Source organism: Mustelus asterias, chromosome 5 (assembly GCF_964213995.1).
Source record: "Mustelus asterias chromosome 5, sMusAst1.hap1.1, whole genome shotgun sequence".
NCBI lineage: Eukaryota > Metazoa > Chordata > Chondrichthyes > Carcharhiniformes > Triakidae > Mustelus > Mustelus asterias.
Genome location: NC_135805.1, coordinates 90,460,300 through 90,472,834, shown reverse-complemented (window position 1 = coordinate 90,472,834; position 12,535 = coordinate 90,460,300).

Below are 12,535 nucleotides of genomic sequence, written 5' to 3'. Positions count from 1 at the left end.
GTGTAGTTTCTTCCTCCATAATAGTGCATCGTCTGCCTCAACTGCATCCTCTCCACCTTCCCCATTTCCTAAGTTTCATTGCCTTACCTGCAGATGATGGTGCTCTTTATTCCTTGTCCTTTGACTCTACTGCCTCCTTTCCCTCAGTTGTCACAAGTCTGTGCATATCACAGGCTGAAGAAAAAATATAAAAAGTTTGGAGGTACGGCTTGAAAACCTGCTAAATAAAAATGGAGTTGGGGCCAGGATGTCACTCTTATGTGATGTGGTGGAGTTTGGAAACTGCAAAAAGGGAACGAGAGAAGAAGCAGAGACAGGCTTGACTAGATTGTGAGGTCAGAGGTGGTTCCCATGTCTGGTATCTGAGAGCTCTCTGTAAACATTGAATGCAATGTTTCGCAGTGGCTTCCTGGAAATGTAACTCTCTCTGTGCTCCAGCTATCACTAATTAAACATCAGAAGCCAAGAAACTTTCAAAATTCATATGATTTCAAATAACAAAAATAACTTAGATTGGGATGAAAGAGGCTAACATTTTTATAAAATTTAGTTGAAGCTAATTCCTCATCCAGTTATTGTTCAGAGCATTTTCTATAATACCAAACATGACTTCCAGACAGTTGGATTTAATTCCTCGGAGAAGAGGGTACTAACTGGAGTTGGAGCCGTTCTTCCTAGAAAAAGTATGGAGGCAGCCACAGGTCTGCCAGATTCCATGGTGGGCTGTGTAAAAGGCCCATCTCAGTGATCCAGCCTCATCCTAGTTGTTACAAAAAAGCGACAAACAGTCCTCCTTCCCTCACCCTCACATCCACCTCCACCGCTCCAACACACACACATACTCCCCAGGTGTTATCTACATAAGAACATAAGAAATAGGAGCAGGAGTAGGCCATCTAGCCCCTCAAGCCTGCCCCGCCATTCAATAAGATCATGGCTGATCTGAAGTGGATCAATTCCACTTACCTGCCTGATCCCTATAACCCCTAATTCCCTTACCGATCAGGAATCCATCTATCCGTGATTTAAACATATTCGGCGAGGTAGCCTCCACCACTTAGTGGGCAGAGAATTCCAGAGATTCACCACCCTCTGAGAGAAGAAGTTCCTCCTCAACTCTGTCTTAAACTCACCCCCCTTTATTTTGAGGCTGTGCCCTCTAGTTCTAGTTTCCTTTCTAAGTGGAAAGAATCTCTCCACCTCTACCCTATCCAGCCCCTTCATTATCTTATAGGTCTCTATAAGATCCCCCCTCAGCCTTCTAAATTCCAACGTATACAAACCCAATCTGCTCAGTCTCTCCTCATAATCAACACCCCTCATCTCTGGTATCAACCTGGTGAACCTTCTCTGCACTCCCTCCAAGGTCAATATATCCTTCCGCAAATAAGGGGACCAATACTGCACACAGTATTCCAGCTGCGGCCTCACCAATGCCCTGTACAGATGCAGCAAGACGTCTCTGCTTTTATATTCTATCCCCCTTGCGATATAGGCCAACGTCCCATTTGCCTTCTTGATCACCTGTTGCACCTGCAGACTGGGTTTTTGTGTCTCATGCACAAGGACCCCTAGGTCCCTCTGCACAGCAGCATGTTGTAATTTCTTTCTATTTAGATAATAATCCAATTTGCTATTATTTCTTCCGAAGTGAATAACCGCGCATTTGTTAACGTTATACTCCATCTGCCAGATCCTCGCCCACTCACTCAGCCTGTCCAAATCTCTCTGCAGACCTTCTACGCCCTCCACACGATTCACTTTTCCACTTATGTTTGTGTCGTCTGCAAACTTTGTTACCCTACACTCAGTCCCCTCCTCCAGATCGTCTATATAAATGGTAAATAGTTGAGGCCCCAGTACCGATCCCTGCGGCACGCCACCAGTTACCATCTGCCAACCAGAAAAGCATCCATTTATTCCGACTCTCTGCTTCCTGTCAGATAGCCAATCCCCAATCCACGCTAACACCCTACCCCCAACTCCGTGTGACCCAATCTTCTTCAGCAACCTTTTGTGAGGCACCTTATCAAACGCCTTTTGGAAATCCAAAAACACCGCATCCATCGGTTCCCCTCCGTCAACCGCACTAGTCACATCTTCATAAAAATCCAACAAGTTCGTCAAGCACGACTTTCCCCTCATGAATCCATGCTGCGTCTGCTTAATCGAACCATTCTTATCCAGATGGCCTGCTATTTCTTCTTTAATGATGGATTCCAGTATTTTCCCAACTACAGACGTTAAGCTAACCGGCCTGTAGTTACCTGCCTTTTGTCTATTTCCTTTTTTAAACAGCGGCGTAACATTAGCCATTTTCCAATCCGCCGGCACTACCCCAGAATCCAACTAATTTTGATAAATAACCACTAACGCATCCACTATTACCTCTGACATTTCTTTCAGTACCCTGGGATGCATTCCATTCGGGCCTGGGGACTTGTCCACCTTCAGTCCTGTTAGTCTACCAAGCACTGCCTCCCTGGTAACATTAATTGTATTGAGTACCTCTCCTCCTACCAACCCTCTATCGTTAATATTCGGTAAACTATTTGTGCCTTCCACCGTGAAGACCGACACAAAAAACTTATTTAAAGTTTCAGCCATTTCCTCATTTCCCCCTATTAAATCCCCCCTCTCGTCCTCCAAGGGTCCAACATTCACTCTTGCCACTCTATTCCTTTTTATCTGCGCCAATACATGCCACCTGCTTTGACAAAGGGTCATCTGGATCAAAACGTCAGCTCTTTTCTCTCCTTACAGATGCTGCCAGCCCTGCTGAGATTTTCTTTTTTCGTTTCAGATTCCAGCATCCCAGTAATTTGCTTTTATTCATGCCACCTCATGCCCGCTATCCATTCCCCACAGCCCCTCATACATTCCATGCCAACTTATGCTCCCTTATCCACCCCGCATGGCCCTTCAACCCAAAATGCTAACCTTTGCCCCTCTACCCAAACCACATGATCCTCTATAGCCCCTATGCTGACTTAGTGCCTACTCATGCCAATCCATGCCTCCACACCCACTGCCCTTTTCCTTTACACCCTCTATGCCAACTCACCCAGTATCTACCATGGGCAGACCTTAAGATCCATGGTGAGGTGAAATGCATCTTTTGTAGACTATTTTAAAAATCTCATTCATAAATTCCTATTCATTATATTTGCGTTCCTTCAACAATGTAATTCTTATAAAAACAAATGTTACATTCAAGTGCTTATTCCCTGAAAAACTAGCATTTGTTTTCATAGCCCCACTTCAAAGACTTTATTAACACTTGGAGCTGACAAGCCCCCTACTGCAATAATTATAGGTTGCAAAATCAGTTATGTAGCACAAATCCATAAGCTCTCAGGCATATGTCAACAAATAGATAAAATAGCAAACACTGATTTTTTTTAACTGCAGAGTATTAAAAACAATGTAAAGGTGAAGATATTTAAATAGCTTGACAGCTTGTCAACTTCAATGTGATTTGTCAACTTGACGGTTTCAAGCAGATTGACAGTTCTAATGAGTTTACCCTCCATTTTTTCAAATTCATATCTACCTTAACAATTGCAAAGGACACGTGATCTCTCCCAGATGGTAACTGACCTCTCCCAAATATGTTCCTTGACCTATCCAAAATGGTGCGTGACCCCTTCAAATAATCCCATATTTTTAGACATTCTCCTGAAAAATGAAATGCCAACAAGTCATGTTTCAGACATACAACTAGCGAAAATCAGATCTGTTTGAAGTTGGCTGCACTTTTATATGTGCAGCTAGCTACCTCAATGAACCGCAGATGTGCAAACTACAACCCAGCCCATTCCCTAACCCTCCAGCCCTGGCAAAAATGGTGGATGCCAGATTCAGGGGCAGGACATCCAGGATTGGATCTCAGGTACCATTTGGTTAAGCCTGAGACCCTTTCCACCTTTACAAAAATTCAGCCCTATGTGTAGTCATTTTATTCTTGCAGTCTTGATGTCATAACTGGCTATTTAATCATGGTAAGAAGTTTAACAACACCAGGTTAAAGTCCAACAGGTTTATTTGGTAGCAAAAGCCTCACAAGCTTTCGGAGCCCCAAGCCCCTTCTTCAGGTGAGTGGGGGCTTGGGGCTCCGAAAGCTTGTGTGGCTTTTGCTACCAAATAAACCTGTTGGACTTTAACCTGGTGTTGTTAAACTTCTTACTGTGTTTACCCCAGTCCAACGCCGGCATCTCCACATCATATTTAATCATGGTCAGAACCAATATTTTATTTAAAATGTTTTTTTTGGAGTCATTGCCCCACTACACCTTCACATATTTGCAATTATATCACATCTCATATTGAATCATTTCAAAACAGTTCATTCCATGAATTATTAGAAATGCAGCGTCCTTATGTAGACAACAGCAATGAGATGAATGACATTTAATCCCAACAGCTAGCAAGAATGGATCATACATTTTATTGTAGAACTGCTGTCACAAGCAAAGTACATTTTACACACCATCACTACATATCTAGATACTATCAATATGTGGATAAAAGCAACTAAGATGTAAACATTTCTGCGGGAATTCTAATATTCATCCTGTTAACTCTGACCTGTAAAGTTTTGCTGTCATGCCACCAAATGGTGCAATATAGCCTCCTATCCAACAACCTCCTGCCCAGTTTCTTCTGATAACAGCTGACCATTTTCTGTTTTTATGCTTCTCTTGACACATTTCATTTCACAGTAAAAAGAAAAATTATTTCATACGAGTTTCAATTCCTCATTTTCATGCTGGATCTTTATTTTCATGTCTGCTTACCCTTCCCTGACCCACTAACCTCCCTTGTACACATTTGTTGCTTTTCCTTGCATGTTAACACATCTAATACACATCTTTATGGCCCTGCAATATGGCTGTCTTCCCAGCCCCCACTCTTTGATGTTTCCCTGTGCGTACATGATCAGGAGACAAATTCACAGGGTCGGAGTTATTAGGAGGGAGAGAGAGAAAAATTCTGGAGAGCAAAATTGTGGAGCGCAGAGACCAATAATAGAGATGAGGAGAGAGGGAAGCATGGGAGTAGCCATCGGAGAAATAGGGTAGGGAGAAGAGAAAACTGAAGAGATGGAGAGAGAATAAAGCAACATCAAAACCACAAGGCCAAAGGACACAATAACACAAGATCTTCTAGAATGCAATTTTATGTATCGACAGAAATATTTAAAGCTATTGTAGAATTTTCCTACAAATGATGACTTTTTCTTGAATACACCGCTGTGAAATACTTTAATATGTTTCAGTATAATGACATTACATGAAAACAAGTTGTTAATGATGTTAGAAATATTCATGATATCCCCTTCAAGTCTCTGAATCTACCACCGATACACTGAGAATATTCACGTGGAATTTAAAACCAAAAATGTTCTGATGGTTTTAATTATGGAGCGATTGAACACAACGTAACAACGTGCTTGGCCGTTCTGAGTTTCCAGGCTGGGAAAACTATATTTTTCCAATAATTTAACAATTAATTGACAGCTTAAAAATCAAATCGGCTCTGCACTTTTGAATAAAACCCTCATTTCAAGACATGCTATAATGAGTACAGTTAGACTTGTTCATTACACAAGTATCACATCCAGCAGTTATACACTGTATTCCATTTACACCATAGTTCTCTTTTCTTCAAATCAACCTAATAACATGTAGCAGTAAAGCAGCACTGAAAAAACACAAATCTTAACAAGTAGGAGAGAGAAATGTTTCAAATACCCTGAGGTAATATGGTGAGGTTACCTCTGCTTCATATGATGAAGAGACCCATTAAGGATCATGAAAAAAGTAAATAAGTTAGGCATGAAAATTGTTAACACTGATTGTTTCTTTATGTAACATCATAAAAAATTAATAGTGGATTTTGCAGGATGTTGTCCATAATTCTGTTTGACAAAGCATAGTTGATGTATTTTGCATATTGCACAACAGCTTTATATAGTTCCTGCTATGCTATTGTTCATATTTTAATACAAATCATTGCAAATGAAGTTTAGAATAATTACATAGCAAGTATTGTGGACAATTTATATTCCATTTCTGATCTTGTTAACACTGTTTTGAAGATTTTTCAAAACTATTATGTGATGTTATCACTGTGATGTAATTTTCTGTTCTGGTCACATGGTTACCAACAATTAATGAGCAGCAAATAAAAATAATATTATTCAGTCACATTGTTCTCACAATGATGATTGTAGTAAAGTTGAAGGCAACTCGTTGTGACTTCAAAAGTGAACAATTTATTATCAATATTATATATATGCAAGATAAAGGTCTGACACAACTAATACACAAGTCTACTCTTCTCTTTTGCTCCAACTGAGGTTCCTCCAGGACGTGCACCCTTGCTCTCGATTTGCTCGGCTTTCTGCGCAGCTTCTCCATAAAATCTGGCCTGATCACATAGCCCTCAAAGAATCACCTCTTTAATGCATCCACGTTATCACACTCTTCCCCCCCCCCCCCCCCCCCCCAACTCCTGAGTCCACCTATCATCATTTTATGTAGGCTTGCAGGACACGATAACACATCAGGGACACCCAAGAGAAAATGTCCATTCACAAAGTGAATGGGTCCGGAGACTTCCGGACTCTGGAGGAACTTCTCAGAACGGTACTGGATCCTTCAGTGAATGTAGAATCTGGGCAGGCAGATGCAAAATGCAAAGTCATCAATCCAGAGTCAATATACTCTTCAATATACTCTTCAATAGCTTCTACATCCTTGACTTCAGAAACCACGGGTTTCCTCAGCTCCGCATTAACCACAAGAGCCACCGGATCAGTAGTAGCTGGCATGCCCAAGTCCACTGCAGGACACACCTGTTGGTCCCCTATATCAGGCTCAATGCTCTTCCTCAAATGATCCGCATGTTTTTTTACATGGCGACTCTACTTCAACAATGTATGAGACTGGTCCCGTTCTTTCCATAATCCTGCCTACCGCTGATGTTGGTCCACCATCAAAATTCCTGGCCATAACTAAATCATCAACCTGGAAAACTCTGTCCCTTTTTCTTGAATCATGGTTTTCTTTCTGGGAGGCTTGCCTAGCGAGGCTGATCTTGCCAGGTATCCGGGACTGGTAAGATCGCGATAGCGAGAAATTGGGCACGAACCTGATTTTTCACCTCTCTACCGACGGGATGCAAAGGTAAGATTGCCCCCAATGAGTTTATGCACTTTTTACAAACATTCATCCTATCTTTAACAATTCCAAGGGGTGCCTTGTCTGTCCCAAGAGGCATCTGACCTCCCCTCCCACAAAGGACACCTGACTTCTTCCAAAGGCGTCCTGGGACCAAATCCAAAAGGGTACTCTACCTCTCCAAAGGAGTACCCCACCTTTTCAAAGGACTCCACAAAGTTCACACCTGCTTCTATTGGGACTTAGCTGTGCACATATGTTTCACACAACTGACTCAACAAAATCACAAATGAGTGAAGCAGCCAGTGATTTAAATGGGCAGCTGCCTCTGCAAAATATCTATGCATGAATCCTGACCCAGGCCAATTTCTATCCCCATATAAATGCTAGGTGCTGTGTTTGGGGGGGCAGAGGGGGGGGTGGAGTTCCACATTTCAGGCTCATCTGCTATTTTCAAAATGGTGAAGAGATTCTCAATCATTAATCCAGACCTTAGTGCCAAAGTCCCACGAAGGTGTTAGGAATGGCTGCTTTTGTAAATGGCTATACTTTAAGTTGTCTATTTAGTTTCAAGATAGAATGAAGTTGGGAATCTAAAGGAAAGCTAATTAGCATGATCCAACGTCCATGCAACTCACGTTGCTATGGAGATGGACTTTGAGAGAGGGAGAGTCCAGAGGAAACCATGTCAGTTTGTTTCCTTAAAATATCACTGAACCTCACAACGTCAGTCTACAAGGATCTCAGAGAGAGAGCAGAGATGTAGAGACATCAAGTCCCTTTGGTTCATCACACAAGAATGTGGGTGAGGGCACATGCTCATTTTGGAGGGAGTGGTTCATGAGGATCTAAACAAGGCTGGATGATTCATATAGCTCCTGCTGAAGGGAAGTATCTTCAGTTCAAACATCACTGTGAAAGTCTGTAGAGAGAGTAGGAGTTGATAAAAGAAAAGAAGCAAATTCTCGGGAGCTAAGAATCACTTTGGACTGGCTCCAAGAGAATAGAGTGTCTACTTAGGGAGAAATTGAAGTATAATCATGGATGGAAATTTTCAGTTGCTCTGAATGTACATGGGAGGAAGAGTCTTTTTTGTAATTTAGAGTTTATGTTGTCCACTGAAATGTTTATGTTTAGTCAATGTTGCTTTAGTTTATGTTACAGTAAAAGTCTTAAAACTTGGGTCCCATGATGCAAGCGTTCACTGTTTAAAAAAGGAGGTCGACAAAATGCAGATAACTATAGGCCAGTTAGCTTAACTTTTGTAGTAGAAACAATGCTTGAATCTATCATCAAGGAAGAAATAGCGAGACATCTGGATATAAATTGTCCCATTGGAAAGATGCAGCATAGGTTCATGAAGGGCACGTCATGTTTGACTAATTTGGTGGAATTCTTTGAGAACATTACATGCGCAGTGGACAATGTGGTGTATCTGGATTTTCAGAAGGCATTTGACAAGGTGCTGCTGCATAAGGTAAAAGTGCACGGTGTTATGGGTAATGTATTAGCTTGGATAGAGGATTGGTTAACTAACAGAAAGCAAAGAGTGGGGGTAAATGGGTGTTTTTCTGGCTGGCGATCAGTGACTCGTGGTGTGTCTCAGGGATCAGTGTTGGGACCGCAATTGTTTACGATTTACATAGATGATTTGGAGTTGGGGACCAAGTATAGTGTCTCAAAATTCGCAGATGGCACTAAGATGAGTGGCAGAGCAAAGTGTGCAAAGGATGCTGAAAGTCTGCAAAGAGATATAGGTAGTCTATGTGAGTGGGCAAGGGTCTGGCAGATGGAGTACAATGTTGGTAAATGTGAGGTCATCCATTTTGGTAGGAATAATAACAAAATGGACTATTATTTAAATGGTAAAAAATTGCAGCATGCTGCTGTGCAGAGGGATCTGGGTGTCCTTGTGCATGAATCACAAAAAGTTGGTTTGCAGGTCCAGTAGATAATTGAGAAGACAAATGGAATTTTGTCCTTCATTGCTAGAGGGATGGAGTTTAAAAACAGTGAGATTATGTTGCAGCTGTATAAGGTGCTGGTGAGGCCACACCTGGAGTACAGTTTTGGTCTCATTACTTGAGAAAGGATATACTGGCACTTGGGAGGGGTAGTGCAGAGGAGATTCACTAGGTTGATTCCGGAGTTGAGAGGGTTGGCTTATGAGGAGAGATTGAGTGGACTGGGGCTATACTCATTGGAATTCAGAAGAATGAGGGGAGATCTTATAGAAACAAATAAGATTATGAAGGGAATAGATAAGATAGAAGCAGGGAAGTTGTTTCCACTGGCAAGTGAAACTAGAACTAGGGGGCATGGCCTCAAAATAAGGCGGAGCAGATTTAGCACTGAGTTGATGAAGAACATCTTCACACAAAGGGTCGTGAATCTGTGGAATTCCCTGCCAAGTGAAGCAGTTGAGGCTACTTCATTGAATGTTTTTAAGGCAAGGATAGATAAATGTTCGAACAGTAAAGGAATTAAGGGCTATGGTGAGCAGGCAGGTAAATGGAGCTGAGTCCACAAAAAGATCAGCCATGATCTTATTGAATGGCGGAGCAGGCTCGAGGGGCCAGATGGCCTACTCCTGCTCCTAGTTCTTATGTTCTTGTGTTCTTATGAATAGTTGTCTTTCCGTGAACTCTGGAGCTGCTCATTTTTGAATCCTTTCTTTCATTCTGATGCACAGCTCATAATCACCTTATCCTGGAATGAATTTTTCATGCTATGTTCTTGGAAGATTTTTGGTGGTGTTTTGGTGACAAAATGCTGAGGAGTGTCAAGAAAATCCTGAATAAACAGGAGCAGTCGGGGGCATTTGGGATGGAGCTGGGCCCTCAAAATGGCGACCTGGTTGAGGAGCAGGCTCTGGGTCCAAGGCATAGCAGGTTATGAATGCCAATATTATTAAAGTTATAGAAGACAAACTCAGTGTTTTGACACAGTGGGCAGGATTTTATGGCCTCACTCGTCCCGAAACCATAAAATCCCACCCAAGGTCAACGGACCTCCCCATTGTCCGCTCCTCGCCTGCTCCGATTCCTGTGGTGAGCAGAATATCAATGCTCACCCTGATGAACTGCAGAATACCAGCAAGAGGTTTGGTGAAATAGAAGAAAGAATCCTTAATGTTGAGAGCGCTGCTTCTTCAGTCGAGGCCCAGTTGCAATCATTAATGAATCAGCTGCATGGTTTGTCAGAGAGGAAGAACATCTGTGTGATCGATTTTCCAGGGGGAGTTGAGGGTAAGCTCCTTGCTATATTTTTGAGAGCTGGCTACCTCAACATGAAGGCTGGGTGTATTAAGCTTGAAAGAGTACATTGTACCTAGCCTCAAGGCCGAGGGACAACTAATGTTCCACGGTCTATTATCATGCATTTGCATAACTTCAGGGATCGCCAAAAAGTATTAGAAGCTGCCTGATGTGGTGAGATTTGGCTCTATGATGGAGTGAAGTCTCGTTCTTCCAAGATTTCTTGATGGCAATATAGCAACGTTGTAGAGGGTTCAATAAGGTTAGAAATCATTTGAAGGCTTCTGGATTACAGTATGCCGTACATTATCCTGCTATCCTGAGGGTTATTTTCAAAGGATCCATTAAGATGTTTGGCAATCCTTCTGAAGCTTTGGCTTTTTTAGACTCAGGTAGCGGTATTTTACAGGGGACCACTGGCATTGGTCTTTACAAATGGTGATGGGTCTGATGATTTTGCCCTTCAGAGAGGGACTAGGCAGAGATGCCCCTTAATCTCCTTTATTGTTTACATTGGCTATTGAACCTCTGGTGGAGGCCAGCAGAAATGACCCCCAGATTTGTGGGTTAACTAGTGGAGGTAAGCAGCGTAAAATTACGGTCTGTGCAGATGATGTGTTGCTGTTTGTTTCTAGGCTGAATATCTCTGTTCCTGCTATCATTGGTGTGGTAGCTAGATTTGGCTTTTTCCCAGCCTATAAAATTAAGTTCACAAAATCAGAGGTTCTGTCCCTGGGTATGTTAAGGGGTATAGCCCTGCCCCCACCACCTTCTCGTTTTCCCTTTAGATGGTCCCCTTCAGGATTTACTTATCTGGGTATACATATTACCCCTGTTTTTGGCTGTTATATAAGGCAAACTTTCCCTCTGGCTTCTATTAAGTAGGACCTACATTATTGGTCACATCTTACCGATTTTCTGATTGGGTAGAATAGCTTTGATTGATGTATGTATTACCGATCCTCTATCCTCGACAAATGCTATCTATCCTGTTGCCCACCAAGGTCCTTAAAGAAATTAATGAGGTGCTCAGTTCTTTTGTTTGCACCTCAGTCTCTTTCCCACTTTATTTTCTCTTTTTCTTCTGTTGTTAAAATTTGCCTACCTTTATTTCACTTCATTTCTCCAATTAACTGCCTCCTTCCTTATCTCTGCTCTTGTCAGTTTCCTCTTCTTCCTACATATGAGACAGACTGGGACAAAGCCATTCATCCATCATGCCCTACTCACTCGGAAATAATATAACCTCATATGCCAGCAACTCATCACCCTCACATAGTCTTCTGCCATTCCCTATTTGAATTTTAAATCAGTGAATCTCATGTGGCCTTGTTCAAAGATAATAATATAAAACATGTTTTTACTGCTACTCCTTTGCTTACTTGTTTGTAATGCATACATTTCTGTTAAACATGGAATAAGTGAGAAGAAAATAATCCAATCTTTCCCTCCTAATTTATATTTTATGACCCTCATTAGAATATTTTGCAGAAACTACCCAGTGATGTCAGCTTGTCTTTGTGATACCATCCTTACCATACTTACTGACTGCCAGTCACCAATCAGCAGTTGTTGCCATGAACCATTGGCAGAAATCATGTTTCAGTCATGTTATTTGAAATAACGAGTCACAGTAGTCAAAATTAAGAAGCAAAGGTTACCAAAGAGATGATCAAATAGTTAGCTGGGCCAAAGATACATTATTGTCTTGACTGAAATCTGCTAAACAACGTGGCCCACTTAACTGCATTAGTCAACAGTCCTCTCAAACCTCTCAGATGCTAACCAAATGCCAATGAGATTATTTAAAAGTAAAATGAACAGAATAGTCATCTGAATACTACTGGACAATGAGATTTATGGAGAACTTCAGCAAGATTTGTTAGGTCACACAATTAGAAATCAGTCAATGATTGCTTGGCAGTGATTTTAAACATTTATTTACTAGTGTCATAAGTAGGCTTACATTAACACTACAATGAAGTTACTGTGAAAATTCCCAAGTCACCATACTCCAGCACCTGTTCGGGTACTCTGAGGGAGAATTTAGCATGGCCAATGCACCTAACCAGCACGTCTTTCGGACTGTGGGAG